Source organism: Jaculus jaculus, chromosome 1 (assembly GCF_020740685.1).
Source record: "Jaculus jaculus isolate mJacJac1 chromosome 1, mJacJac1.mat.Y.cur, whole genome shotgun sequence".
In the NCBI taxonomy this organism is placed as follows: domain Eukaryota; kingdom Metazoa; phylum Chordata; class Mammalia; order Rodentia; family Dipodidae; genus Jaculus; species Jaculus jaculus.
In genome coordinates, this window is record NC_059102.1 from 6,288,826 (window position 1) to 6,299,799 (window position 10,974).

General features: G+C 46.5%; 1 pseudogene; it reads left to right on the forward strand.

The window, feature by feature from the left end:
- The first annotated feature begins 2,422 nt into the window (after window positions 1–2,422).
- Window positions 2,423–3,298, forward strand: LOC101611686 (annotated as a pseudogene).
- The last annotated feature ends 7,676 nt before the right edge of the window (window positions 3,299–10,974 follow it).

A 10,974-nucleotide genomic window follows, 5' to 3' on the forward strand; every position in this document is an offset into this window, starting at 1 on the left:
TTTGAATCTAAGCTTTTCCCAATGAGCTCTTAGGTATGGCTGCCTTACTGTGAACGTGGGGTTCATGGTGCACCCACCTCTTAGCCTATTGAGAGGGTGAGTGGACGATAGTCCTGACAGTGCCTCCACTGTGCCCATTGTTCATTCAAAACACTGTTCTTAGGTAGCTCATTTAGTTTTCGGGTATTTAACGTCAATCCTTTTTGCTAAACAGGTTCTAGTTGATTCATTGCGCAAAAGGTACAAGGGCTTATCTTTGGGGTTTTTGTTGTTGTTGTTTTCACTTAAATTTGTTTCTTTCATCTTTCCCTTGCAGTGCTTTCTCTATAGCACCAACATTTACATTTCTATCTCTGATACTCTGATTATGGTGAAGGATTTAATTTATTTACTCTTATTGCTTGAGTCTTCTGTTGGGCTACACGTAGTTCAAAATGTTCTCTCAGTTAGAAGCCTCCAGAGCGCAAGTCAGGTGCTTTTGTTAAGCTACACTTCGATTGATCCAGGCACACTTTCCAGTAGCTTTCCATGCTATGACTTGTCTCCTGACATCCATAAATCTATGGAGATTATGTAATACTAATGGTAAGATATCTGAGGAGGGAGACAGGCAGTGTATGTATACTTCCCTGCTCAGTGCAATTAAGCACTCTACTCTTAATGTTGGTACGGATGTGGAAAAATAGGAATACTCATTCACTGTTGGTGGAATGTAAACTGATACAACCACTATGGAAATCAATATGTAGTCTCCTGCAAAGGATGAATATAGAGCTACCAACTGGCCCTATTATTCCCTTACTGGGCATTTAATCTAAAAGCTCCACATCTCAGTTCAGAGATATTTGCTCAACCATGTTTATAGCTGCTTAATTCATAATAGCTAAGAACTGGAATTAACCCAGGTTTCCATCATTGGACGAATGGGTAACCAAGATGTGGTATATATACATGATGGAATTTATAGAAAAAGTGGTTGAACTTGGAACAAACCATTCTAAGTGAACTCACTCAATCACAGAAAGACAGTTGTCACGTGGTCTCACTCATCTGCAGTTCCTGACCTGGATCAGCCTGAGGTGCCGATGTACCTGAACGGCATCTCGAGGCTTGGGCAGTAGGGAGGGTAGGGGTTGGGGTACGGGTGTGGTGGGTGACACAAAACTGAACCCAAATTGAGCCGTAGATCCTGAATCCTATAAGTTAGACTAAAAGCTAGAGCCCTCAAGAGGACCTTAGGGGGTGCATCTGGGTCAAAGGTCCCTGGAGAGGGTGAAATGAAGCTTAACCTTAAATTTGTCATGTTTATCTTTCTTCTCTTCTTCTTTTTTCTTTTCCCTTAGTACTGGCATGTAACTCCCTGTACCAGGATGAGGTTTACATTCTGGTTTATACAATGAGCTGTCGATCAGAGAGACCTACTAGATCTCCCAAGGCAAACAAGACTTCTGTCAGAGCACTTTATTACTTACCAGAGGTTAATGGTAAGACCCTACTGCTGAAGACACAAATTGCTGTAGGCACTGACCATGGAGAGACCTGATTGGAATCCAGAGGAGAGCCAGTCCCCAGACAATTAGCCCATCTAGGGCTGGAAGGCGTGACATGAGCTAGCAGGGGAAAGTGGCCAACACCTGTCTGAGCAACTCAAAGTCTAAGCAACTCAGAAGCAAACAACCTGATGTGATGCTCACACAAGTGCAATAGTGACACATAGCCACAGTGGGTAACCATCTGCTCCTGGATTGGCTAACAGGTCCGCTCAGTGGAAAGGAAACCATATATGGAACTGGGAAGTAAGTCAGAATCATATCCAGATAATGATTCTGCTAAAAATGTTCTCAGCATGGCTCAGGGAATTTTGAAGAAGAGGGGGAAGAAAGATCATTAGACCCACAAGTTGGGACATTTTGCACAGAGACATCGCCTCTCCCCCATAACTGACTGCTGCCCCCATAATGCATGACCCACAATCCCCATGGGGTTGACCTACATCCCCAATGAGGAAGGCCTCTTCAGAAAAGGGGCAGGGAGGAGGGAAAGGATGGTACCAACATGTGTTGTTTACATAGTAAATATGTCCCTATCTAATAAAAATAATTTTTTTACAAAATAAAAGAAACTACATCTAATACGTTTGCACAAAGGGCTGGGGAGATGCTCAGTGGTTAAGGTGCTTGCCACAGAGTGTGAGGGCCTGGGTTTGGGTCCCCTGCACCCACATGAAATGCCAAGCATGAAGACACGTGCTTATAATCCTAGAGCTGGGGAGGCAGAGACTAGCTGACTACCTAGTCTAGCCGAATCAGTGAGCTCTGGATTGAGTGCAAGACTTTGATTTAAAAAGTAATGTTGAGCTTTTCCACACTACCCTCATAGGGGCCATACACCATTATTCTTCATTCCCAGGGAAGCTAATACAATGTCCAGAGTCCTCGATGTCCTGCAAATGAAGGAGGAGGATGTCTTCGACTTCCTTGCAGCAGGAACCCACTTAGGTGGCACCAACCTTGATTCCCAGATGGAACAGTCCACGTACAAGAGGAAGAGTGATGGCATCTACATGGTAAGTCTGAAGAGGACCTGGGAAAACCTGCTGGCAGCTTGTGCCATTGTTGCCATCGAGAACCCTGCTGACGTCAGCACCATCGCCTCCAGCCATGCAGGTCAGCGTGCCATGCTGAAGTTCACTGCTGCCACAGGAGCCACTCCCATCGCCAGCCGCTTCACCCCTGGATCCTTCACTGACCAGATCCGGGCAGCCTTCCGGGAGCCTCATCTTCTGGTGGTGACTGACCCCCAGCCTTTCATGCAGGTGTCCTACGTCACCCTGTCTACCATGGCTCTGTGTAACCCTGACTCTCCTCTGCGCTACGAGGACACTGTCACCCCACGTATCAACAAGGGAGCTCACTTGATTCTCATGTGGAGGATGCTGGCCTGGAAGTCTTGCACATACATGGCACCATCTCCCATGAGCACCCCTGGAAGGGCATGCCTGATCTGTCCTACAGAGACTGGAGGAGATTGAGGAGGAGCAGGGCACCATGGAGAAGGCCAAGACCAAGTGGGGGGGGAGCTCTAGGAGAATGGGCCATGCCCGCTCCCTAGCTCACTGCCGCCCAGCACCTGAGGAGGCACGCTGGTCTGAAGGTTGCAGCTGCACTCTGTGCCTCCCCAGCAGTTCCTGATGGTCTTGAGTGCTCAGCCAACCCCTGAGGCCTGGCCTGCGGCCTCCACCACCCAGGCCGCCGCGTGGGCAGGGCCATCCCCTGACCGGCCCTGTGCTGCTCTATAGACTCAGGAAAGATGGAAGTAAATGGTTTCTTTAAAAAACAAGCAGTGTTGAAAGTGATTGAGGAAGATAGTTGACACAAACCTCTGGTCTCCACATGCATGTGCACACACATCCACATGCACATACAGATCTGCACACATACATGTTACACACACATAACATACAAAAGACAGAGAGAGAGATGGAGTCACTACCACTGCCCCAGCTCCGATGGGAAGGATTTCTGTAGTTTGCTCCCCTGTACCTAGAGAAACCTACGCATGTTGAACGAATGTGCAAGTCAAGTTTCTGCCACACGACAAGTGTGAAGGCATGTCACACAGTGAGACAGTGCTCACTCAGAGTGTCCTGAGTCACTGCCCGGGCTTGCCATCATGCCCACACAAACCATAGCCACATGCTTCTCACGCCCTCTTCCACAGAATGGGGAGGCAAATATGTGACTCCTCTTGTCTACTTATGACACTTATGAAAACACAATGGATCCATGTGCTGGGTGAATTAATTCATATAAAAATAAACATGACCATTTGAATTATTGCTAAGTGGCTTAAAGAAGCTGGTGACAGTGTTTCAAGTGTTGCTGGGATTTTTCTCCTTTTCATTTCCTCACAATTCAAGATGGCATCTCTTGTCCCTCCAAGGAAATCTATCGAAGGGAACAAGTACGGGGAAGGGTGAGAATTAGCCTTGTCACAAAGAGGCAAGCCTGGGCACTCGGTGAGCAGCGACTGGGATGCTCTGTGCTTGCCTTCCCTGCTCCTTCTCCAGCTCTGCAAAGCCGACGACAGATCCCTGGGGTGTGTGAATTAGGTAGGGCTGCTGGGTGCCGTATGCCATGTGCCATGGGGCACGGTGTTCTTCTTGCTCTTTTCTCTCTCCTAGTCTTCTCACTTCTATCTTCCTTCTCGACACTCTCTCCTTCTCTACCTAACCTTTCGTCTTCTGTCTCCCCACAGTTCTCTACCTCCTCTGCTAGCTAAAGCCCAGGGCTGCTCCACTGTCCCTGCAGAGAACAGGAAGATGGCAGCCAGGTCCCAATATACTGATGATCACTTAAGACTTAGTTGTGCAGCAGAACACATGCCGGGCCAGGCGTGGTGGCGCACGCCTTTAATCCCAGCACTCGTGAGGCAGAGGTAGGAGGATTGCCATGAGTTCGAGGCCACCCTGAGACTCCATAGTGAATTCCAGGTCAGCCTGGGCCAGAGTGAGACCCCACCTCAAAAACAAACAAACAGACAGAACACATGCCGGAAGCCAAGAACCTCAGAGAAATTAAGAAATGCTTACTTTTTTCACGATCTATATATTTACTTTTTATTCGACTTCTTAATGATACAGCCAAACCATGCCAGAGAATCCATAGAAATGGTAGAATGGACAGCCTCATCTACCCATCATGAAGTATATTAAAACTTTATTCGTGTGCATTTTGTTAATTTCACAGTCTTTTAATCAAATATATAATGAGTTGGAGAAAATTATAATGAGTTGGAACTTAAATATGCTGCAAAGCTTCAGATTTCCAGTGAGCACACCCTCACTTAAACCTCTTCACATTTGTTTCACGTCTCTTCCTAGTAACAATCCCAAAGTTTGCAGGGGGAAGGGGCGGATACTCATACTTTTCAAGGGAAGTTATGTGACTCGAGGCTGATAACTGATTAAGGTTTTTGGTGTTGTCTTCAGTCTAACCAAGAAACCTGGTTGAGCCCTTGGTTGGTTCAGATAATGCCAGTCTGGCTCAAAGGTGGCTTAAAAGGCTTGCTTACTAAGCAGTCCATTCCTCACCCAAGGGAACTTATACAAACATCATCAAACAGAAAGCCAGCTGTGTGATCTTGGTTAGCTGCATAACCATTCCGTGCCTTGAGCCAACTAAGCTCTTATAAGTATTATGATGGATGAAGAATATCAAAACTTGGGGAATGAGATGCATGAACCCTAAGAGTCTGTCCTGAGAGAAAATTCTGGAATCCACTTTTTCAACACATGAGCCTCCTCCAGTTGTGGAACCCTTGCTTCCTGTGGCCAATGATAAAGAGGAGGGACTAAAGTGCAAATGTAGGGCTGGGCTTGGCGGCACACACCCTTAATCCCAGCACATGGGAGGCAGAAGTAGAAGGATAGCTGTGAGTTCAAGGCCACCCTCAGACTTCATAGTGAATTCCAGGTCAGCCTAGGCTAGAGTGAGACCCTACCTTGGAAAACCAAAAGCCACAGGCCAGAGAGATTTGCTCAACCATGTTTGTAGCAGCTCAATTCGTAATAGCTAAAAGCTGGAATCAACCCAGATGTCCATCACTAGAAGAATGGATAACTAAGATGTGGTATATCTACACAATGGAATTCTATACAGCAGTAAGAAAAAATGACACAATGAAATTTGAGGGAAAATGGTTAAACCTGGAACAGATCGTTCTCAGTGAACTTACCCAATCACAGAAAAAAAAAAAAAAATCATCACATAGTCTCACTCATCTACAGCACCTAACCTGAATCTACCAAGATACTTTACATACCCAGCAAGCATCTTGTGGACTAGACACTAGGATGGATGGAGAGGGAGGGGAAGGCAACAGAGGGGGTGGGAAACACAAATCTAGACCCAAACAGCAATGGTACCATAAAATTCTAATTCCTAAAAGGCAGACCAAATGGCTGAACCTTCACCAAACCCTTACATGGAACACCTGAACCACAAGACACCAGAGAGGGTATAATGAAGACTAACCTTAATCTCCTACAGCTTCCCTCCCTCCCTCTCCCTCTCCTTCCACCCCCTCTCTTCTCTCTCACTCTTGTATATTAGTTATCTTTTTCCTCCTTCTCTTAGTGGGCACTGACCTGTAACTCCCAGTACCAGCATGTGGCTATCATCCGCAATGAGCTTTTGATCAGAGAGACCTACAAGGTTTCCTAAAAGAAAGACAGATTTCTGTCCGAGTACTTGATGACCCACCAAAGGTTAGTGGTAAGACCCTACTGCTGAAGACACTGTGTGTGGCCAACACATAAAATGGAATGGATGGCTGGAAGCTGGAAGAGAGATCAGTCCCCAGACAGTCAGCGTGTCTAGTGCTAGAAGGTGCTACATGGGTGACTGGGGGAAATGACCAATATTTGTCCAAGTAACACATGGTCTAACCTACATAGCAGCAAATAACCTGTTGTGATGCCCACACAAGTGCAATAGTGGCACACACCCATGGTGGGGAACCAACTGCTCTTGATTTGGCTAACTGATCCCCTCAGTGGTGCGGGACTCACAGCTGTAGCTGGGAAACAAGTCAGAACCATATCCAGACATAAGCCCACTCTCCATTATCAAGCTACCACCAATCATGGGCTATAAGAGGGCCTATACCTATTAAACTCTCTATAAAAAAAGTAAGGGTTATCTCACCTGTCCTGGTGCTAACTTACTCTCCATTGGAGAATCTGCTTCTCTTTTTCAGATAGACATAGGTCCTAAAGAGAGATCCACCCCATCAGACCTCAAAAGGACCCCGGCTGAAACTAAGAAAAATTGGCAAAACAATCAATTTTCCTGGTGAACCGGGTACCAGCACAAGGGTGAAGGAGATCAACACAAAGAAAAACCGAATCAGAGAGCCAGAGCCTCAGAGGCCCCCAACACCTCATCACTGAAGCAGACCAAAAATGAACCCAACATGGCTCAGGGAAATTTTGCAGAAGAGGGGGTGGAAAGAATGTCAGAGCCACATGTTGGGTCATGATATGCAGAGACATTTATTGTACCAATAACTGTGGGCTAACTCCACAATGCATGACCCATATACCTCAACAAGGAGGGGCCAGTGGGGAGGGGGTAGGTCACAGATGAGCCTAATAATGGTACCAAACTGACTGTATTTGCTGAGTACAAAACTAATTAATAGGGCTGGAGAGATGGCTTAGTGGTTAAGCGCTTGCCTGTGAAGCCTAAGGACCCCAGTTCGAGGCTCGGTTCCCCAGGTCCCACGTTAGCCAGATGCACAAGGGGGCGCACACGTCTGGAGTTCGTTTGCAGAGGCTGGAAGCCCTGGCGCGCCCATTCTCTCTCTCTCCCTCTATCTGTCTTTCTCTCTATGTTGCTCTCAAATAAATAAAAAATTACCAAAAAAATTATTAAAAAAACTAATTAATAAAAAATAAATAAATAAAGGCATGGAACAAAAAAGAAGAAGAAGAAAGTGCAAGTGCGTATCTGAGAAATAGGTTTCACCTGAATTATGGGTTCTCAAGCTCCAGGCTATTTGCTGAAGCCCATTTAGGCTCTTTTGGCACATCTGACCCTGAGCTGCTGAGAGCTGCCCTGGAATCACAGCCTCCCTTCCCCAGTCACAGAGCACGGTCCCCGGTTCTGCGCAGACACTCTTGTCTCAGCCAGGTGGTCCAAGGCCCCTGGGAAGTACATGCTTCCCCCCATCATTCTTGGACTCCACTCCTAGCTTGCCGCCCTCGAGGGAGTCAGTACCTAGGGGCATAAAAGCTGTGACCTCCCCTAGCTCCTTCCGGTCCCCGGATTCCAAGGCTGCCAAATGAGCCTCTCACTGAGTGCTTTCAAGCCATCCAGACCAAAGAAATCACATTCTTCACTCTTAAAATAATAGGATGTACTCAATGAAAAACACTCATTTCAGGAACACTTGTGAAAACCCAGGGCCGATTCTAATGTTGCTTCTCCAGCATAATTGCTTGGCTTTTATAAATTGAAGTTTGCTTTTCATGTGGAAAAAGCTTCAGCCGGGCACTGAAAGCCCACAGCTGTTGTCTGTGAGCGCTGCAGAGAAACCAAAGACACACAGGTGCTTAAAAATAGCCCTTGCCACTCTCAGGTAGCTCCTGATTCAATATTAAGTGTTGCCTCTCCAACGTGAGCATGCATAATGCTAAATTAGCTGTTAACAAGTATTTTTAAATAGTCTAATTTATGTTAATTCAAAAATATTCCTGTTCCCAAACTGATTATTTTTACCTCCCAAATTGCTGCACTTCTCCATTAGCGGCTGAGGAGGCGAGGTGCTGTGATCGTGCAGATTCCTGGGTGCCTCTGGGTTCCTGGCAGCTTCCGTGGGCGCTCCCCACGCAGGGCTCTGCAGCACTCTCTTCTGGAACTTAACTGACAAGACTTCTGCACTTCACGGAGGACTGTGGCTACAATCTCTTGGCGCTTCTGGAGGGTGATGGGCATTGCCAGCGTGGTTGAGGCTCACCGAGCCCTATATGTGTGCACATCCTCACCTCTCAAAGGTCAGGGAAGCCCTAGCTGTCCCTTCCTGAGGGTGTCCCCATGTCCTGCTCACTGCCTCTCCCTCCAACCAAGAATATCATCCACTCTGGGTGCCTTTTGTTCCCCCTGATGTGCAGACACCAGCTTCACCTCATGGGGATGAAGGAGTGTCTGTGGTTTATCCTTCCATGTCCTTGTCCTTGTCAGGAAGAGAGCTCCTTCCCACACTACCCTCACCTTGGGGGAAAGGTCATTTTCCCCTGTGCCGTTGGCATGAACCCAGTGGCCTGGCCCTGCTGACCCTCCGCCCATGACTCCAACCCTTCCCCTTCCCTTCCCGTCTTCCTCCTTGCTGCTGCCTCCCGCTTCTCACGTACTCACAGGTCACTCCCAGCCCACTCTTGGCACCAACAGTCCCTTCCTGCAAACTGTCCTGGGTTTGAGTTTGGCCCACCTTCTTCCCACAGTGGCTCAAGGCTCCAGCCAACATTGCGGTGTCAGGGGGCTGAGTCCACCTTCTCCCATGCGTCACAAGACCATGCTGTCTTATTATTTCTGGATTTGACTTGCGTATCAAATGTCCTCACCGCTGGCATCATCTGTCCTTATCCACAGGGACTTCACAGCAGGAAAGAAGGCTGAAGAGGGCCTGTCCGGGCAGAAACTCTGGACTGGGCTATAAAACCTGAAGGGCTTCCCTCTAGCAACTAACTTCTTCCAGCTAGACCTCACCTCTAGCTAGGCCCACAGCTCCCCCCCCCCCCCGCAAAAAAAAAAAAAAGACCACCACCAGCTGGAGACCAAGAGCTCAAACTACTACACTGATCACTCACCCAGTCCCCTAGATTCCATGTGTGTTTTACCACTTGTCCCAAAGAAGTCCCGTGCAGTGTGAGTGACCTGGCTCAGCATGGTGTGATGCATCTGACTGCAGTCCTTAGCCTGGAACAGGTCATGCACGGCTCGTTAGAGTCAAAATTAGGCTCGTTTTGTGTGTGTGGAGTGGTGTGGGTGTTATATATGTACCTGTGTGTGCAGATGCGCATGTGCAGAGGTCAAAGGAGAACACCCGTTGTCTTCTATTTCTCTTCATCTTTATTTCCTTGAGGGGGGGGGGGCTCTCACTCAAGCTGAAGCTGTGTTTTTGGTCAGACTGGCTGACCAGAGAGCCCTGGAGATTCTCCTGCTTCCATCCCCCACTGACTTATGTTACAGGCATATGTGGACGTGCCCAGCTGTCTACATGAATGCTGGGGGTCAAACTCTGACTATCTCCAGCCCTCTCAGACCTTCATGCTTACACAGAAAGCACTCTTAACCACTGAGACGTGTACCCATCTGGAGTTTTTGTTTAAATGAACAGTGCTTCTGAGATGTAATTTGACAACACAAACCTTCCCCCTGTTACCTGGACAACAGAGTGGCTTTTTGTATCATCACAGAATTAAGTAACTACTACTGCTATTCAACTTTAGAGCATTTGTAACTCTCAAATCAAAAAACACATGCACCAGGCATGGTGGTGCATACCTCACCTCCCAGCACTTAGGAGGAGGCAGAAGAACCAGGAATTCAAGGGCATTCTTAGCTACAAAGGAAGTTTGAGGCCAGCTTGGACTATACAAGTACCCATCTCAAAATAAAAACAGGGGCTGGACCCATTTGCAGATAACATGATCCTATACATAAGTGAACTGAAAGTCTCCATCGCAAAACTTCTAAGGGTGATTAATTCCATCACTAAAGTGGTGGGATACAAAATCAATGCAAAGGTCAACAGTATTTCTATATACAAAGGACAAATATACAAAGAAAGAAATCATTGAGGTTGTCCCATTTTCAGTAGCAACAAAAAGTTAAATACCTTGGAATAACAATAACCAAGTATATAAAAGATCTATATAAAGAAAACAAACAACAACAAAAATCTCAAGAAAGAAATTGAGGGAGACTTGAGAAGATGGCAAGATCTCCCAGGCTTCTGGATAGGTAGAATCAATATTGTGAAAATGGCAATTCTAACAAAAATAATATGCAGACTTAATGTAATACAAATAAAAGTACTAGCATCATTCTTCATAGAAATTGAAAAAAAAAAGATCTCAAAATTCATATGGAATGGCAGTAGGCCTCAGAGATCCAAACACATCCTCAGGAAAAAACAAAAACAAAAACAAAAACAAAACCACCTCTAGAGGTGTCCCCATACCTGATCTAAAGTTATATTACAAAGCCATAGTAATAAAAGCAGCATGCTACGGGCATAAGAAACATAGACCAATGGAACAGAACTAAAGACCCAGATCTTAGGTCAAGTAACTACAGCTACCTGATCCTTGACAAAGGTGTCAATGATGCAGACTGGAGAAAAGACAGTGTCTTCAACAAATGGTCTTGGACAAATTGGATGACCATATGTAGAAAAATGAAATTAGAC